Here is a 16,584-nt window from a genome sequence, read left to right as displayed (position 1 = left end):
GTTTCTGCTCCAACACACGCACACCACACAGGAACTGGCTCGTATGCAACTAAACTGGAAAACATGCATTCAAGAACACATAATCCTGTCTGATATGTTTTTAACTTGGTGCTGAATATAGCCAACAAAATAGAAATAAAAATGAAGATTAGCACGTATAAATGTATTTATATACGTGCAGGATTTCAGAAACCAGCCCTAAAGAAAACAATCTGCCACTGTCCACAGCACAGAAAATGCAGCAGAACATGAGATAATGTCACCAGCCACAGGGAGACTGCAGCAAACACAAATGTTGCTCCACTGGCATCCAATATTTCATCTCCCAGGGTTGAAACAGTCACAGAAGTAGTAAAAAATGTGGAAAGGGGGAGAAAAAGAATACAACACCCTGGAGCTAGTCAGAAAAACACCAATAACTAACATCACAAGTTGAATAATGAAAACCGCATCATTTCCTTGGCCGTTTTTTCTATTCACAAGGATAAGGGGGATGTTCTTTGGACCCATTCATCGCACTCCTGTCTATGTTTGAGCACTCTAGTGTGCACTTTTATAAAGAGCTTGAGTTTTTTTCAGACAGAGTGAGAGGCTGTCAGTATTGCCATAGCCAAAGGATGCACTCTGAAGCGTGTCAGGCTGACTAGGTGCTCTGAATTGTTGACAAGGAAAACGTTGTTTGCTTCCGGTGTTGGACAGCATCAAATAAATGGAGGTATTTTGCGGCAGAGTAGCATTTCGAGGCTGTCCGAGTCGGGTGGGTGAATGTGGTCTGGCAGAGGGGCACTGAACGTACTACCCTTGGGTGCTGCGTAATGTTCTCTTGTAACATTTTAACTGATACACACACTAAAGCATCAGGACATCCAGAGGACACCATCTTGTTTCCTCACAGCTACTTTTGATGGCAAGAAACTTGATGGTTACTTACAGGAATATTCTAGGTTCTGTTTTTGTTCAAAAATGTCCTATTCATTTATTTATTTGTTTGTTTGTTTCATGCTGTTGACTGAAATGCCCCTCCTCCCCCCACCACCCCCTCCCCTCCCCTATATAATTTACTTTATATTGTGGTAATCAACATTATACTACAAATGCTGTTGACTGAGCTTAGCTTGTACTGAACCCGGAAGATTAATTTGCTCCTTTTGGATTGTTAAACTTCTATAATTAATAAATAACAGAACACTCCTGAGTCCTGATTTTGAATTAAATAACAGAGGATGATGTCAAGAATGTGAAGGTCTAATTGCAAAAAAAAGCAGAAATTAAATAAATCAAACTGAAGCGTTTGTGATCTTTGAACAGCTCCTTTCATCTACATGCACCCAAATTCGACACACTTCCTTTAATGCAAGTTGATATTCTGCCATCTAGTGGCACAAGCATTATTTGTCATCTAAAATGCCTCCAATACTCTCCCTTAGTCATAAATAAATAAATATCACCGTAGGCGGTCTGGCTTTGAATGTATTGATATTTTAATCCGATTAAATCCCTTAAAACCAAATCTTTCCCTCTGTATATATATATATATATTAAAAAAAAAACTAACCTCCACTACCATAATGAGAGGATAGTGAGAAAAGTGCTGCTTCCTTAGACCTAAAACCATTTGATTGTTGGGGAAAAAATAACAAACATTTGGGGACCAACCTTGACTCCCACCCCATCCACACATTTCCCATCACGCTAAAAATACCATTCTTAACTCGGTGTAATTGCAGTGTCTTATGGGCATCCGTGTTCTGGATAGAGTCCCAAATCACTCTGCTGGTCCGGAGCAGAGAAATGTTAATTCCAAACCTAATGCATGATGGCACTCTCTCCTCTCCATCGAGGTGTGATTTACCCCGTGTGAAAGCATCCTGACAGCCCCCTCCATCATCACACCTCTGTGACCAAATCTATAGGATGCTCAAATCTCCTGGTCCCCGGCTCATTCGCTCTTTCCATCCCTCCATCCGCAGGTAAGGCTGAAGACTGTATCACTCATTCCTCTGAGAATAACAGCCCTGAGAAACAGAGGTAGTCAAGCCCACTGGGACGCGAGTGCGTGGAATACGGGCTCTTGGGTTGTTGGATGCTGGTGTTCATTAATTAGCACGGACTTCAATCATGTAAAATAGTACCTAAGGCTGCTTTTAATTTAGATGAGATCTGCTGCACAAACACATTCAGGGCAAGTGGCATGTAGTTATTGCAACAAAACACTGAAACATTTATTCATTTAGTTAGCAGACGCTTATATCCAGAGCTATTCATAAAGCACACGATATGATTGAAAAAGCGAAATAAAGCCCAAAAGTGCATGGATGCTACTCATGGACTGTAAAGTTTGGAAGCCTATCAAGATGCCTTTTTAAGCCATTAAATCAACGTGGTTCAATACTGCAGAGCTCTAGACTGCATGAAATCCACCGATTCACGCTTGCCTCTCTAGTAATGCTTGGTATAATACTGCATGGAGAGCACAGACTTAAGTGTCTGAAAGTTTGCCAATTCGAAATGCCATTTGAAAACTTTTTTTGAAACCTTTGGGAGATTTAGATGAGGAAGGGTAAGGCTGCTGATTTCTTTTCAACACTGCACATTTTTTTTCATTTTAATTGCATTTTAATTGCATGTGGCATGCAGCTGCTGGTATGGCTAGGGGACAGCCTTTTTTCCCTCTCTCTCTTTAAACTAGTGTTTGTGTGTTTGCTGGAGTGCAACAGAGGACTGGGGCCACACACAGTAATGGATTCCCTGCTCGTCCTGTACCATGCAGCCAAAAGTGATTTGTCAGATTGTTGCAGGGGGCAAGAGTTTTTCTGCTCATTTAATCAGTTTCTTCTTGTTTGGTTTGGTAGCAAAAAAAAAAAAAAAAGTTTTCTTTTAACAAAAAAGAAAAGAAAAAAAAAGAAAAGAAAAGTTGGCTGCATTACTGATCATGATTTATCACTTTAAGATTATAAAATCACTACAAATAAAACATTACTTCTAAAACATCTACTGTAATAATGAAATTTTGCTTTATATGTTTCTTATAAAAAAATTAAATAATAATCTCAGGATAGCCAGCTACAGTTTTTCGAATGGTTGTCAATGGGGAAAGTTGCTTTATGTCCGTGTAATGATATAGTTACGAAATCTACCAGCAGGGACCAATCAGCAAAACTCAGTCTTGTGTAGCCAGACCTTTAACTACAAAAAAATTATAATGATTATAAATGCAATGATTACACAGTAAAACCACAGAAAAATGCGTGACACGGTGGTTAAAAAAAAATACACCAACACAAATCACAACCATGGAATGTACGGTTTCACTTGTGGATTAGGATAGGACTAATCTTTAGTAGAAATATTAAATTAAACAGTAAAAACATAAGCAACAGCATGCTGGGAAGCTTATACCCTTTATCTTAAAGGGGTTCATATACACAACGGTCTTAAACTTTTCACTTCAAAATAAAAACAATATTTGTTAGTTTACAAATCTAAAGAAATTAATATGTCCATGAATCCCCCATTAGCAAACAAACAGACATGACATCATTGTTAATATCCAACATAAAATAAATTCACAGATCACTATTATTCATCTTTAGTCATCTTAGACCATCTTCCCATATACTGTATGATTTTTGTAATTTGCACAGTATTTTACTGTAATGTACACTTACTGTATATACTGTAAAATGTTTTATTACTTTTTCATGAGCACAAGCCACATTTTTTGCTGCCTTCATTAAAAGATTTAGCCAAATTAATACCTTAAATTAAGATTACTCTGGTTCTGTTCTTAGGGGCTTAGATAACTTTATTAACAAAGGAGAACATCTGATCAAGGTAATTACGCAATGTTAATTATGGTTCTTAATCGCCCTGCTAATTATGGGCGCCCTTGCTGGTTCAATCTAAAAATCAAATTGTGCTCCCTTGAAGGTGTGGCAATTCGTTTGGCGAATCTCCATCTAAAGCGGTTTTCCAGCACACTCAGCAGTTCACCTGCTGAGGAAGAGGGGGGATGAGGGGAAATCAAGTACAGAAGGCCTATTTTCATTATCTTGCTACTGTTGGTTCTGCATGTCTAATGTGCATCATTTTACCTTCTGAGGAATCCTGGAGTGTGTTGCCAGGCAACATGCACATGGTATGGGGTGCATGTGGAGGTTCACTAGTTTGCCTTGTATAATAATCCAAACAAGCTGAGCAGTCAACAGTCACTTTCAGTAAATGCAAAAAATCTGGAGCAAAAGCTCCTTTGGTACTTTTAAACCGCTTCGCTGCTAAACACGGACGTGGCTGCTAGAATGTATTTTGGGAGTGCATAAAGGAATAGTTCAGCCCAAAAAGGAAAATCCTGTCATTTATTCCCCCGTGTCGTCCCAAACCCGAACAGCTTTTTCTTCTGTGGAACGCAAAAAGACACATTTTGAAGTATTGGTTGCTCTTTTTCCTATACAATTATTTCCCATGAGGACTGATGGCTTCAAACAAGAGGCACCCAAAAGTGGGGCATATGACTAGTTACAATAGGCCTGTGTGAAGAACAGAATGAAAATTTTAATCATTATTCACTAATAAAAACTTTACCATCCAATAAGCTGTTAACTGCTGCGACCAGGTCATTGAGTCAGGGTGTTGAACATGAGAACCAGATCAGACAGATTCAAGAAGGAATAATTCAGAATGCATTTGTGAACTGAATCAAACACATCTATAAAAGGATCTCATTCAAAATAATGATTCATTCTCAATATCACTGTGATTGCATGGAAAATAATTATTCTTAATTGATTTAAAATACACACTACTATTCAAAAGTTTGGGGTCACTAAAACTGTTTTGGAAAATAAATTAATATTAATAATAAACTGTTTTCAACACTGATAATAATAATGTTTCTTGGGCAGCAAAACAGTATAGAATGATTCTGAAGGATCATGTGACACTTAAAACTGGAGTAATGATGCTGAAAATTCAGCTTTGCCATCACAGGAATAAATAACATTTTAAAATATATAAAAATGTCAAATTGTAATATTTTGCAGTATTACGGTTTACTGTATTCTTGATTAAATAAATGCAGCCTTGGCGAGCATAAATGGTTTCTATCAAAAATATAACAAAATAATCTTACCGGCCCCAAACTTTAGAATGGTAGTGTAATTTTTCAAAAAATTCTTATTGTGTTTCCTGAAAGAAAATCATGAATTAGAAACAACATGAGAAGATTTTCATTTGTGCATGAACTATTCCTTTAACACGAATCTAAGAGCCGTTCTATGAACATTAACCATAATAATAAAAGATCATGCTGCAAATTTAATAAATGTTGTGCAAAATCAAAAAGACAAAAGAAATAAAATCTCATGCAGGGGACACCCACATTCTTTAATTATGAATCATATCTGAACTGTGCAAGAATCACAATACATTACAAAATAGAGAGCACTGATCACTTAATTCAAGAAAGAAATTCAACTCAACCCTAAAACATCTCACTCAGTTAAATAGTTCAAGCAGCAAAAAGACTGAGGCTGGAGGATGAACAATTTACAGCTTTTACCCACACGTTCCACAAGGACTATCTCAAGGAGAGCTCCATTGCCTGCCATTTGCATACATTTCCAAGTGAACAGAGTTTTGTAAAAAATTTGGCCGAGTGTCAAAGCGAAGCATGGGGGTTAGCGAACGCTCATCTCTCAGAGCTCCCGGTTCGCACCAAGCAGTGACAATCTGGCCACGTCTCATCCGTCAGTTTCCTGGGTAAGAAATGAACCAGCCTGGGACACTAGCAGATTGCTGGAAGCTGTCCAAATTAATTATAAGGCCTCTCAGAATACAGAGAGCCTACTAGCCTGTGTGCGTCTCTCCCTGTGGCAGGGACAATCGCTCTCGAAGTTGGCAGACGCGTTTAATCGAATGATCGCAAGCAACAGAAGTGCTGCATTGCATGATTTATAGAAGATAATTTCAGACCTTACCTGCTGAATTTGTAAACATCATCAGTCAATCCTTTCCAGGCTAACAAATAGCTGCCATTTAAAAATATGACTATTAGCATAGAGTCATGGGCTAATACTGTGGATCATAGCCTGCAGAGAAGTGAGTGGAATCTGACTGTAATTGATGAAGTGAACTTGTTGAGGGGGTTTAAGTCTGTAACTGACAATGTATCTGCGGACACAGACCTTAGTTGGGGTAGACAGCATAATAAATTTGATGTGAATTACAACAAGGCCATGAGGGATTGATTTGATGTCTGTTCAATGCGATGGATGATGTACAGTGGTGTAAATAAACAATCAAAATAAACTTCCAATTGACAAAAGCATTAGTTGTGAATAAGATCAATGGGTAACAAAAAAAGGTCATTGAAAAAAGAAAAGTAGCATATGACCTATGACCTTAAGAATGCATGTCTGTTTCTCAAAGCCTAATTTTCATCCATGTCAAATTAAATATGACATCTACCCTAAGCTCCATTGCTTATAAATTTTTTTTAAAAAAGGTGTTATGGGTAAAAGGCCAGTAGATACTCTAATCACATCAAATTCTTTGAATCCATTTCAAATAAAAATAAATAAATAAAAAAAAAAGTAGATAGAAAAACATGCTCCTCTGTGATAAATATCTCCTATTTTAATGCTTTAATTTGAAAGTAAATCCATTCAATTTTAAATGTTGCTCTTTTTTTCCATGTACATTAGTAAGTTTGCCTTACAAAGTTGGTATGTCTGTGTTGTAAATGTTCTAGAAGAAAATTCAGATTCAAATTCAGATCAGTGCAATAGGAGTGACCCTTATCTTGACAAGTCAAGACAATGAATGGATTAGCATGGACTAATGCATGCCAGTCTTTATCTGTCCACTATATGTGTAGCGTTTCTCTGTGAAGTGATACAAACCACGTGAGCTGAGGAACCGCAGCTGAACACAGCTTCAGCAATTCAGGGCTGACAAATGAAATGTAATTGACTCAGGAGCTAGAAATCAGACCCAGTGGAGGAGGAGTTATCATTCTGAATACTGATCAGCTTATGTGATTGACATCTAACAACACAGAAAAAGCCCAAAGCACAGAGGGTTTCATCAGCAAGTGTGGAAACATTCAAATTGTTACAGACAGCTATATCTGCAGGTGAAAATGAGTTGGACATTGTGGTCCTCTCTTGGGATGTAACCCCAAAAATAAAAACTCAAGCCAGAATTCTGAGACAAATCTCTATGTGCATTATTTCTTGATAAAATCATCAACAAAATACACAATGCACTGTACGATTAATACAAAACAAAGCAAAACAATGAAAAAAAATGAAAAAAAAACATGCCTGGTTCCAAAAATAAGGATAAGGATTTCAAAAAGTCTTTGTTAAAACATAAGCCATGAATCAGACCAACCAGCCACAAAGTCAATCACAAAGACAAACTTTGATTTGAAGCAAAAAGTAATTAAAAATCAAACAAAAAGACTAGGTACAAGAGATGGCTTTAAATAAAGAACTACAATCCCATGAAGGATTGTAGAATGACATCATCATATTAAAAATGATGGAGAAATATAAAACTACTGATTTAATTAAATAAAAAAAATAAAATAAAATAAAAAAATATATATATATATATATATATATAATTTTTTTTAAATATGCATACGTATACAAAACATTTACGAATTTTGAGAGCATTGGGAGACTAACTCTATTTGAAGTGCTTCATGGGAGTGGGTGAGTGGGTGATGTTGTTTCTCACAAGGATTGCAGCTGTTAAAGACGATTATTTAAAAAATAAGTTGAAATAATAATAATAATAATAATAGTTGAGTACAGCAGGCTAAACAAAATAACATTAGCCTACTTATAAAATCATGCAACCAACAGGTTTGAAATAAAGTTATCATCAACAAGCAATGATGGGTCCCATCACTTGTCAACACAAAATTCAACAATCACTGTCATTGTCCCAGCACAACTTTCTTTTGCTGCTTACATTTCACTGGTTTGAGTTAAGAAAGGCCAGCGTATCAACGTGAGGATGCAAGCTTGATCTCTCCTGGGTGACGGTGTTGCCATCCAAGGAAAAATTGTGTGTTCGACTATTAATTTATAGTCACTAGTAATATATATAAGAATATATTTTATTTAGATTTAATAAAAAATATATATACAGAATTATACAAGAAGTCTATACCGTGCACTTTTGTCCTATTTTTTTTTTCTGCGAGTCTAGAGAAAATAAATAGAATTTTGACTTGCAGAACCCAACTTTTGTGCTCTGCCGTAATTGTTTAAAAGAAACTCATGTATATATATATATATATTCTTTTTTTTTTATAATCATTCATAGTCAATTATGCAATCTGCATATTAAATTGAGATCTGTGCTTAGTAAGTATCTTCTCTAGCATTTAAATTCTGTTAGGAAGCCACGTACCCAAAACATCTTGTTTTGCTCAATAGCCTGCTAACACGAAGAAAAAAAGACCTTGCATGCAAGAACTCTGCGCTTTCCCTCAGCTCATTATGCAATGACAGAATTGGCCAATTTCACCACCCGCCCTGGGCGGTGTTTACACCTCACTCACCTGACAGGGGAAATAGGCTAATTAAAACCAAGGGAACACTTAAAAGTGTTGCTTGTCCTTTAGGCCCTGTTTACACTGGTATTAAGATGTGTTTTGGTCAATCAGATCACAAGTAGACGAGGCTGTTCAAACGCACTTTTCGACTACCTCTGGAAGTGGTCGAAAGTGGACAAGCTCAAAACGTTTTAGATCACGTTTACACCTGTTCATCCACTTGTGATGGATCTTAAATAAAATGGATCTTAATACCAGGTGTAAACAGGGCCTTAGTGTTTTAACAAAACAGAATTTAATCAATGACATTTCCCTAGCGGTAACTGACCGTTTCAAAAAACATTCTTTCAAAAATCGGTGGAAAACAAAAGTGTTGGGTTTTTCACTATTAGCATGTAAAGGAAAGTACAAAAGTATTCTACAATGAACCGTACTGAACTCTTGGGATTCAATATCTGATGATATCATCATCTCACAAAATTTCCAAATGTTGAAATGGTTTATTCAACATTTCCTCAAACAATGAGGTAAATAAGATGTCAGTACTGAGGCAGAGGTCTCAGATCCGCCCAGCACACAGCAGAGGGATTGTGGGAAAACACTGCCTTCATATACCTCTCCACATTCATCTGTCCAAGAGCAAATTGGCTGCCACCAGGGTTGGTAAGGATCATCCTGCTGTAAATGAAGACTGAGCCAACATAGACGGGCCTGTCAATTTGGCCCCAGCATCTCGGGGACCCTCCGGTCCCCAGACCTGCCCGCTCCAACCCTCACCACTATTAAAAGAATACGCAATTCAACTATGGCCAAGGGAAATATTTAACCATAGCGCTGTCAAAGCGAAGACATATAAAAATTAAACCCCTGGTCTTCCAGGGCCAAAGATGAGAAAGTTGAAGCCATTTACAGAAGTGGAAGCAGCAAGGCGTATTACCTGGGAAACAGAGTGGTTTGTTTATTAGAATAGTAGTACGGGTCGACATACCTGTCAGCGGATTTGCCATCTCACTTGGATTAATGTTCCACTTGTGCGTCTGCATCTTCATCATTTTGTTATCCATTTAGCTGCTTCATGGCTGTTTATAAACAGAAACAAAGAGCTACTTGATTTCCACCACTGAAGAAATGGCTGTCATCTCAAGCACTGATATAAACAGTGGCGTAATAATTGAAGTGCTTTTGTAAGCTTTGACTAAACAAAACACAAAGGGTACTGGCCGTTGGACACACTGGCAGCGGGGGAACAATCTTCTATTTGCTTTGATTTGTGTAAACCTATTTAGCTGACAAACCACCTGGACCAATTGAGATCAATGGTTTAATCCAAATGTTAAGTGTTCCTCGGCGTAAATGCACATGTTAATAATTATGGCTGCGAGGTGTCATTATATTCCTGTAAGGTGTCTCGAGGGATCCGACTCCAAATGAGAAAGCTTTGTCTCAATTATGGGCATTTAAACAGGGGGAGTTTGTGATAAGGTGAAATAAAAATTACCCTAAAAATATACTGACAAACAAATTGCATAATATCAGGGGTAATGTATCAACAATCCCCTGAAAAGCCTGCCTCCCACAATGTTTAATTTTCATAACTGCGGGTAAAGCGGTTTCGCAGTCTCAGTGGATAATTTCACATGCTTTTGTTTAAAATCTAATACGGTGGAAAATTACCTCCAGTACATTCATTTCTCCCCCAATCCTGCCTGATAAATCGTGCCATTTGAGATGAGAAGAAACAGGTGGGTTTTAAACTGCAGCTTGCCTGAGATGACTAGTGCAAGTCATTTCCATTTTGAGAGGTTTCTTTATTGCTCTCAGTTTTGTTACATCTGTTTTCTGCCATGCTCCTTCAACATGCCTGAAGTTTCTTTGCAATATCGGCTTGTTCAATTTGTATTCCTAAATTACCGAGCATACCATCACTGGCTTATGACTTTCTGAAAACCAGAACAAGGAGGAACTAATCGTTTCATCTGCGTTTTCATGTTTGTTCACCTTTTTCACAATGAGCTTTAATTGTGTTTCCGAATTAGAAGCACTTGAGAACGTTTAGACAACAGGATAAATTACTCTGTTTGTTTTTCCGGAATGAAACAAATTAATCTCAACATTTACAATTAAACTAACCGAAATGAGGCAGTAGGCTACTCTATAGCCGCGTTTCCATTACCCTTCAAATTGCGCTAATTGAAATTGCGAATTGAACATATACGCCCAATGGAAACACGTTAATTTCGCAAAAACTCCCATTTATCGCAAAAAAGTTTTTACGCTCGCATGAGGTGGTTTTTCAGGCTATTCGAAAAAGAAATATTTCGCAAAACTGCAATGGAAAGTTTTTGCGCATTTACAGGTCACCTGACGTAGATGACGCGTATGTTTGGACTGAATATGAGACAGAGTTCTTTATTAAATGTATAAAAGACAGAAGAATTACAGGAATACTGGATTCTAAACATCAAACAAATGCCACAATCAAGACCTCGAGGCAGAAATGAGTGAGAAACACCCAGAAACTTTTGCATACGCAAGATAAAATTCTACGTACTGTGTAATTTGAGCGCACGCGAAAGCTTATCGCAGATTTCGCAGCTGGTTGAAGGTGGTCGCCAGCTATGGTCACAAGGATTCAACGCGTTGACCAAAAGATTCAAAAAATGTATTTGAAAGACTTCTAGTGAGCTGTGCTTCACAATACACGCGGTCCTTTTTCGCTAATATGACGTTTTTTCCCCCCGCAACTGTCACTTCCAGGCAGATAAGCTAAAATCTTAATTGAACATTCCTGTGCAAATAGGGAATCCCCTACTGGGGAATAACTAATTAAAGTTATTAAACTATGTGCATACTTCATACCTACCTGTAGCTTGACGGTTATTTTCAGACTAGTGTAGAATGAAGAAACGATTCACTTTATGCAAATAGCACTCGGAAGTTTGAATCATTTTGCGAACCGATTCCTTTAGACGGTTCAAAAACTGATTTACCGAGTCTCTATCATAGAGGTCTCTATACATTCACAAAATATCACCCTCTCCACTAGATGGCACCTACATCCAGTGATAACAATGATTGTCCTTTTGCCTTAGATGGGCATAGTCTTAATGCAGTTACATTTTAGTAGCTATTAGTCTACTGTTATTACTCAAGATTTTTTGTGCATGTCTCCTAATAACATGAAGTATACTTAAGTAATGTTCAAGTATATTTTTAAGTATACTTTATGTAGTAGGCTAAGTATACTATTATCAGTACTTGTAAACTTGTAAGTGTACGATTTCAATACTGCTTGGGACTAAATTGGCCCACTTTTAGTATATAAAAGTATACGTTTAAGTGTAGGCTACTATAAGTGTAAGAGTAGTAAACTATTTTGTTTACTATTTTAATACAAGTAGTAAATTTTTTAGTTTATGAAAGTACACACTGTGTAGGCTACTCTCAGTAATATATACTTTATACTGCAAGTATACTTGTAAGTTTCCTTTAAGTGAACATAACATTATACTTATAGTTTACTATTTATATATTATTTTTGCACTTGCAGTGTACTACTATGTTCAAATGTAGATATTATTTTTATACTTGAAAAATACCTTTAACTGTACTTTAATTTTAAAAACATTTTATTAGCTTCATGCATTTCATTTGGTAATATTAACCAGTTTTGATTTACATGCTGTTTAATGTTTGATGATCACATTATTTTACATCTGAGTGAGCAATCTTCTACGGCCCTGTCCCAAATGGCACACTCCGGACTTGTGGACTTCCTCAGAGTCCACACTTTGGTGACGTCATGTAGTGCAGACCTATAGGGCCCTTGGCGTGAGTCCACGAGGGCGCATTGAGTGGTATTTTTGGGACAGACTCGATCGGCATGCCGGAAATAACGGTCTGGTTTTTGTTGGACAGAAGAAATCACATTTTTGCGCTCCGACGGCTTATCTGCATGTCCACTACACAGCCTAATTTTACAGTTCTATATTTTGATATTGTGCAAATCACCTAATATATCATGCTTATTTAAATGATGTATACAGTTGTACATAATAATACATAATGTTCCATTTGGACTAAGATTACAATTTTAAAACATAATTTAAACACAATTTTTTCAATTTACAGGTTTCAATATTCATACTATGTTTACATATGACTCAGTAAAGCCCTGCCATTCGGTTCTATTTATTTAATGAATCATAATGCGATCGTATTATTAAACGCGCTATTATTATGTTTGAGACATAAACCGCTGCTCGATGACCATAATGTTTGTATAAACTGTAGGTAACAACTGGTAAAACGTACATTTAGGTCATTAAAAACGTAATATTTTCTTCTCAGCCATGACAACAATTATCCGTGAGTGAAATCTCCTCCCATCTGTTGTCTGATTGGCCTTTCGCAAGGATTCCTGGGTAGTTAAAGTGTGTGGAGCCTGCTTCTATGCGGGCTTCGTGGAAGACCGCTTCAAGGGTACAAAGGGGGCGCTGCTGAGCACACTTCAGAGCGGTAAAATGCTGAATGGGACGGCCTACGGACTCGTAGACTCAGCGAGCACACGCAATTCAAGTCCACGAGACCGAAAGTCCGCATGAAGTGCGCCATTTAGGACAGGGCCTACCACTTGTTTCAGCTTCTTTTTCTCCTGTGTTTTGATCCAGAGAATCTGTACTAGAAGATGTGTCATAGCGCCCCCTACCGTATAACAGTGAAAACATGGATAGCTGGAAAATTCAGTCAATGGTGCCACTGCAATGGTGGGGAAAAGTAGAATTAGAGTAAATTCCTATACACTACCAGTGGACTAGCCTACACACAAATTCAGTTACGCAGAATTAGAAACATATCTGTTTATATCAATATTCTAATCAGTATTTTCAAACAATGTAAATTTCATAAGACTGTATATGAAAAACTATGTAAAAAAAAAAGGTATATTTAATAGGCTACTCGATCAAAAGGGTTAACACAACTACAAGCCAAGTATACTTTGAATAGCCTACTTATACTTTTAAGTATATCTCGATCAAAAGATTGAGTACAAGTACAGGCCAAACAGTATACTTGGACTTTTCTCTCAGTATAAGTCAAGTACTAATTTGTACTGTACTTTGTAATTTGTACTGTCAAGTACTGTAATTTTATTTCAGAGAAGTATATAAAGTATATTTTTGAGAAGTATATAAAATGTAGACTGAAAGTATTCTTTCTTATTTTTAGTTTAAAAGAAGTATACTAATAGAACACTTTCTCTTTTTCGCTTTTTAAACTTTTTTCGTAAGGGAATGCACAACAACTGTCTGCCTGAAATTTATCAATAAATACATATCAAATATCTTCGTTTTAGAACAACAACAGTTCTGAAAATGGCTGTAAGAGCTCTGGATGAATTAAATAGCCTACTGCGCAAATATCACTTCTCGTTTGCTCACATAACATGATACATGTGTTAATATGAAAAAAAAAATGAAAAAAAAAAACAGTGCCAAGAACAATTTGTTCTGCAGCAGGAAGTGGTTTTGATCAGCAGACCAAATCACACTTTATCTCAACTCGGTCTGAATGTGAAACTATACAGCCTCACTGAAGAAACTCAAAACCCCCTAAAAGATCACCATTTCAAAAGTTCTCTTTTGGTTTTGACATGCCCACTAACAAAGGCATGTTGTTCCACCACATCAAGAAAAACAGAAAACAAAAATGTTTTAAAAATTCATTATTTTGTCATTCATTATTTAGAGGCAGCATCGGCATGATTGATTTGCAGGCTTTCTCTTCCTTTTTTTCTGCCTAATTAGCCTTTGGGCACTCGGTCACAATAATACAAGCCATCTTTTGTTTCCTGTGGCAGCCTTTACTCTGGGATCCATACCCACACACACACATGGGAATACTATATGTCACTAGAGAGCAAAGTTCCCCATCATGGCTGCAGGGCAGGAGTGGAGCCACACGGTGGAACCGCCACCATCCCTCTTACTGATTTATGATCTGGAGAGCAACAATAAAACAAGGAGGAGGCCCAATTATTCTTCTGAGGGAAACTGGAGAAAGTATGTTAGCCTTGACTGCTGGAGAAGTGGGCGTGGGAGAGAGGAAAATGAGTCTGGCCGTACGCAGCAGGTTGCTTCTCAACCAAAACCCAGCCATCTCATGGAGAAACAGATATAGACCAATCAATGTCAGGTTTTAAAGCCTGAAAAAGTGGCTTCCGATTCAGTTTACAGTGGACATAAAAAAAGTATACACACCACAGTTAAAACAACTGTTTTTTGTGATATAAAAAATGAATACAAAAATTTAAAAGAAGAGTCAAGATGTGCCAAACTGATAGACTCCTATCTAAACAGACTGTTGTAATAAAGGGTTGTGCACACTTATGCAGTTGGTTATTCTCTGTGAAATGTCACTTTGGTTTTCAGTGGCATTGCAGATGTTGTAGCCTAATATTTACATTAAAGCTGCAAAGTTCTGATTATGATTTATCTTTGTTTAATTTTTTCACATTACAGCCATGTGTGGACTTTTTATAGTCGATAGCAAATACTGATCTCCCTACAGAATTCTTCTGCGTATCATCAGTTGGTCTCACAGTAAAGCTTTACAGTGGTACAGTCTTGCAGTGCATGCAATATAAGAAAGCTGAATATGAAATTTTACATCGTGAGAACTTCTGAACACCCAGAGGAGAGAGAACACAAGCGCTTAAAAGAAGGAAAAAGAGAGCAGTCTTCACATGAAACACTGTGATTCATCAAACTTTGATTAAAGCACTGATGTATGCCATCTCTAATAGCACTCAACAGAGTGATCACAGATTAAACCTGGAATCTGAAAGTAGTTTGACATATGCTTTGATTTAAATTCAATCAAAAGAATGAGGGGAAGATTGAGGATCCTGAATTAAAGTGTTTGGAGTGCCACCTGGTGACTGTTTACCATATTGGTTTATATTAGATGGAAATCTTGACAGGGTCACTGTCAGATGAGGTTAATACTTTTAACCCTTGTTCTCTGTTTGGGACCCCTGTCTGTAAGACCCCAAGGTCATTTTAATAGCTCAAAAAGCATACTTAACATTTGAATAGGCATTTACAACCTTTCATTATATATATATATATATATATATATATATATATATATATATATATATATATATATATATATAAAATTATTAAAACACAAATTTAATTTTCAAATGTCTTCCACAAAAATAAATAATAAATTCAATGGATTTTCATGCTGCCTTTCTCTATTTGGTGCATTTGAATTAAATATACAGTAGGGGTCAGTCAGTCTTAACTTATTAAGGTTATTACATATGACTTTTTTACACAAAGTATTTTTATACAAGTTTTGAACCCCCCAAAAAAGCAATACGTAATGGTTCAACCAACATACTCTTCCACCAATATGAATTTAACCATCATAATAAGGATGCAAATGAACATCATAATCAGCCTTCTTTCACAGATGGCAGTGCACATGTTGTTTTCCGTCTGTGCGTCTGCATTTGTGTGATGTGTTTATTTGGGGAGAATTCAGTGACCCTTCAAGTCAAAGTCAAATTTTGTGAAGTGAATCACAAAAAAACTCTACTTTGTCTTTGTTAGTCAATGAGATGCATTAATACTGACAGGACTAGGCAGATCGGGAGATTTATGACTAAAGTGCTATGACTTCTGAACCCTGTTTTGCCCTGGAGTGCTGTAATGAACACGCGACCCTACCTTCGAAGCACAGCTATAACAATTAGCATACAGACAGGAGCAAGATGTTACATAATTAACTTCTCAACCACGCCATGCTAAAAACCGTTGACATATGAGAACATAGATGTGTAAAACTGTGTTGCATTATCATTCTCCATGATAATGAGTTGTAGGAACAGCATATGTTTGTTCTGATTTGTGCTTGGTGAAGAGATGTTTACATCGATCAAAGAACTTAAATGACATAACGTCATTATAAACAGGAAGATTTGTTTGCCACAAACATAAATCAGA

General features: G+C 36.9%; 1 protein-coding gene across 1 annotated transcript in view; it reads right to left on the bottom strand.

The window, feature by feature from the left end:
* The window catches only part of thsd7ba (thrombospondin, type I, domain containing 7Ba), a 317,109-nt gene extending 307,469 nt beyond the window's left edge, over positions 1-9,640 (bottom strand). Inside the window, exon 1 of the mRNA XM_082175663.1 lies at positions 9,558-9,640. The gene's annotated coding sequence lies outside the window, so the exon portion shown is untranslated. The remainder of the gene's footprint in view (positions 1-9,557) is intronic.
* Between the last annotated feature and the right edge of the window lie 6,944 nt (positions 9,641-16,584).

The sequence above is a fragment of the Leuciscus leuciscus genome (assembly GCF_965113295.1).
Source record: "Leuciscus leuciscus genome assembly, chromosome: 7".
Taxonomy (NCBI): domain Eukaryota; kingdom Metazoa; phylum Chordata; class Actinopteri; order Cypriniformes; family Leuciscidae; genus Leuciscus; species Leuciscus leuciscus.
Note: the sequence above shows the minus strand (reverse complement) of the source record. Positions and strands in the feature narration are given on the sequence as shown.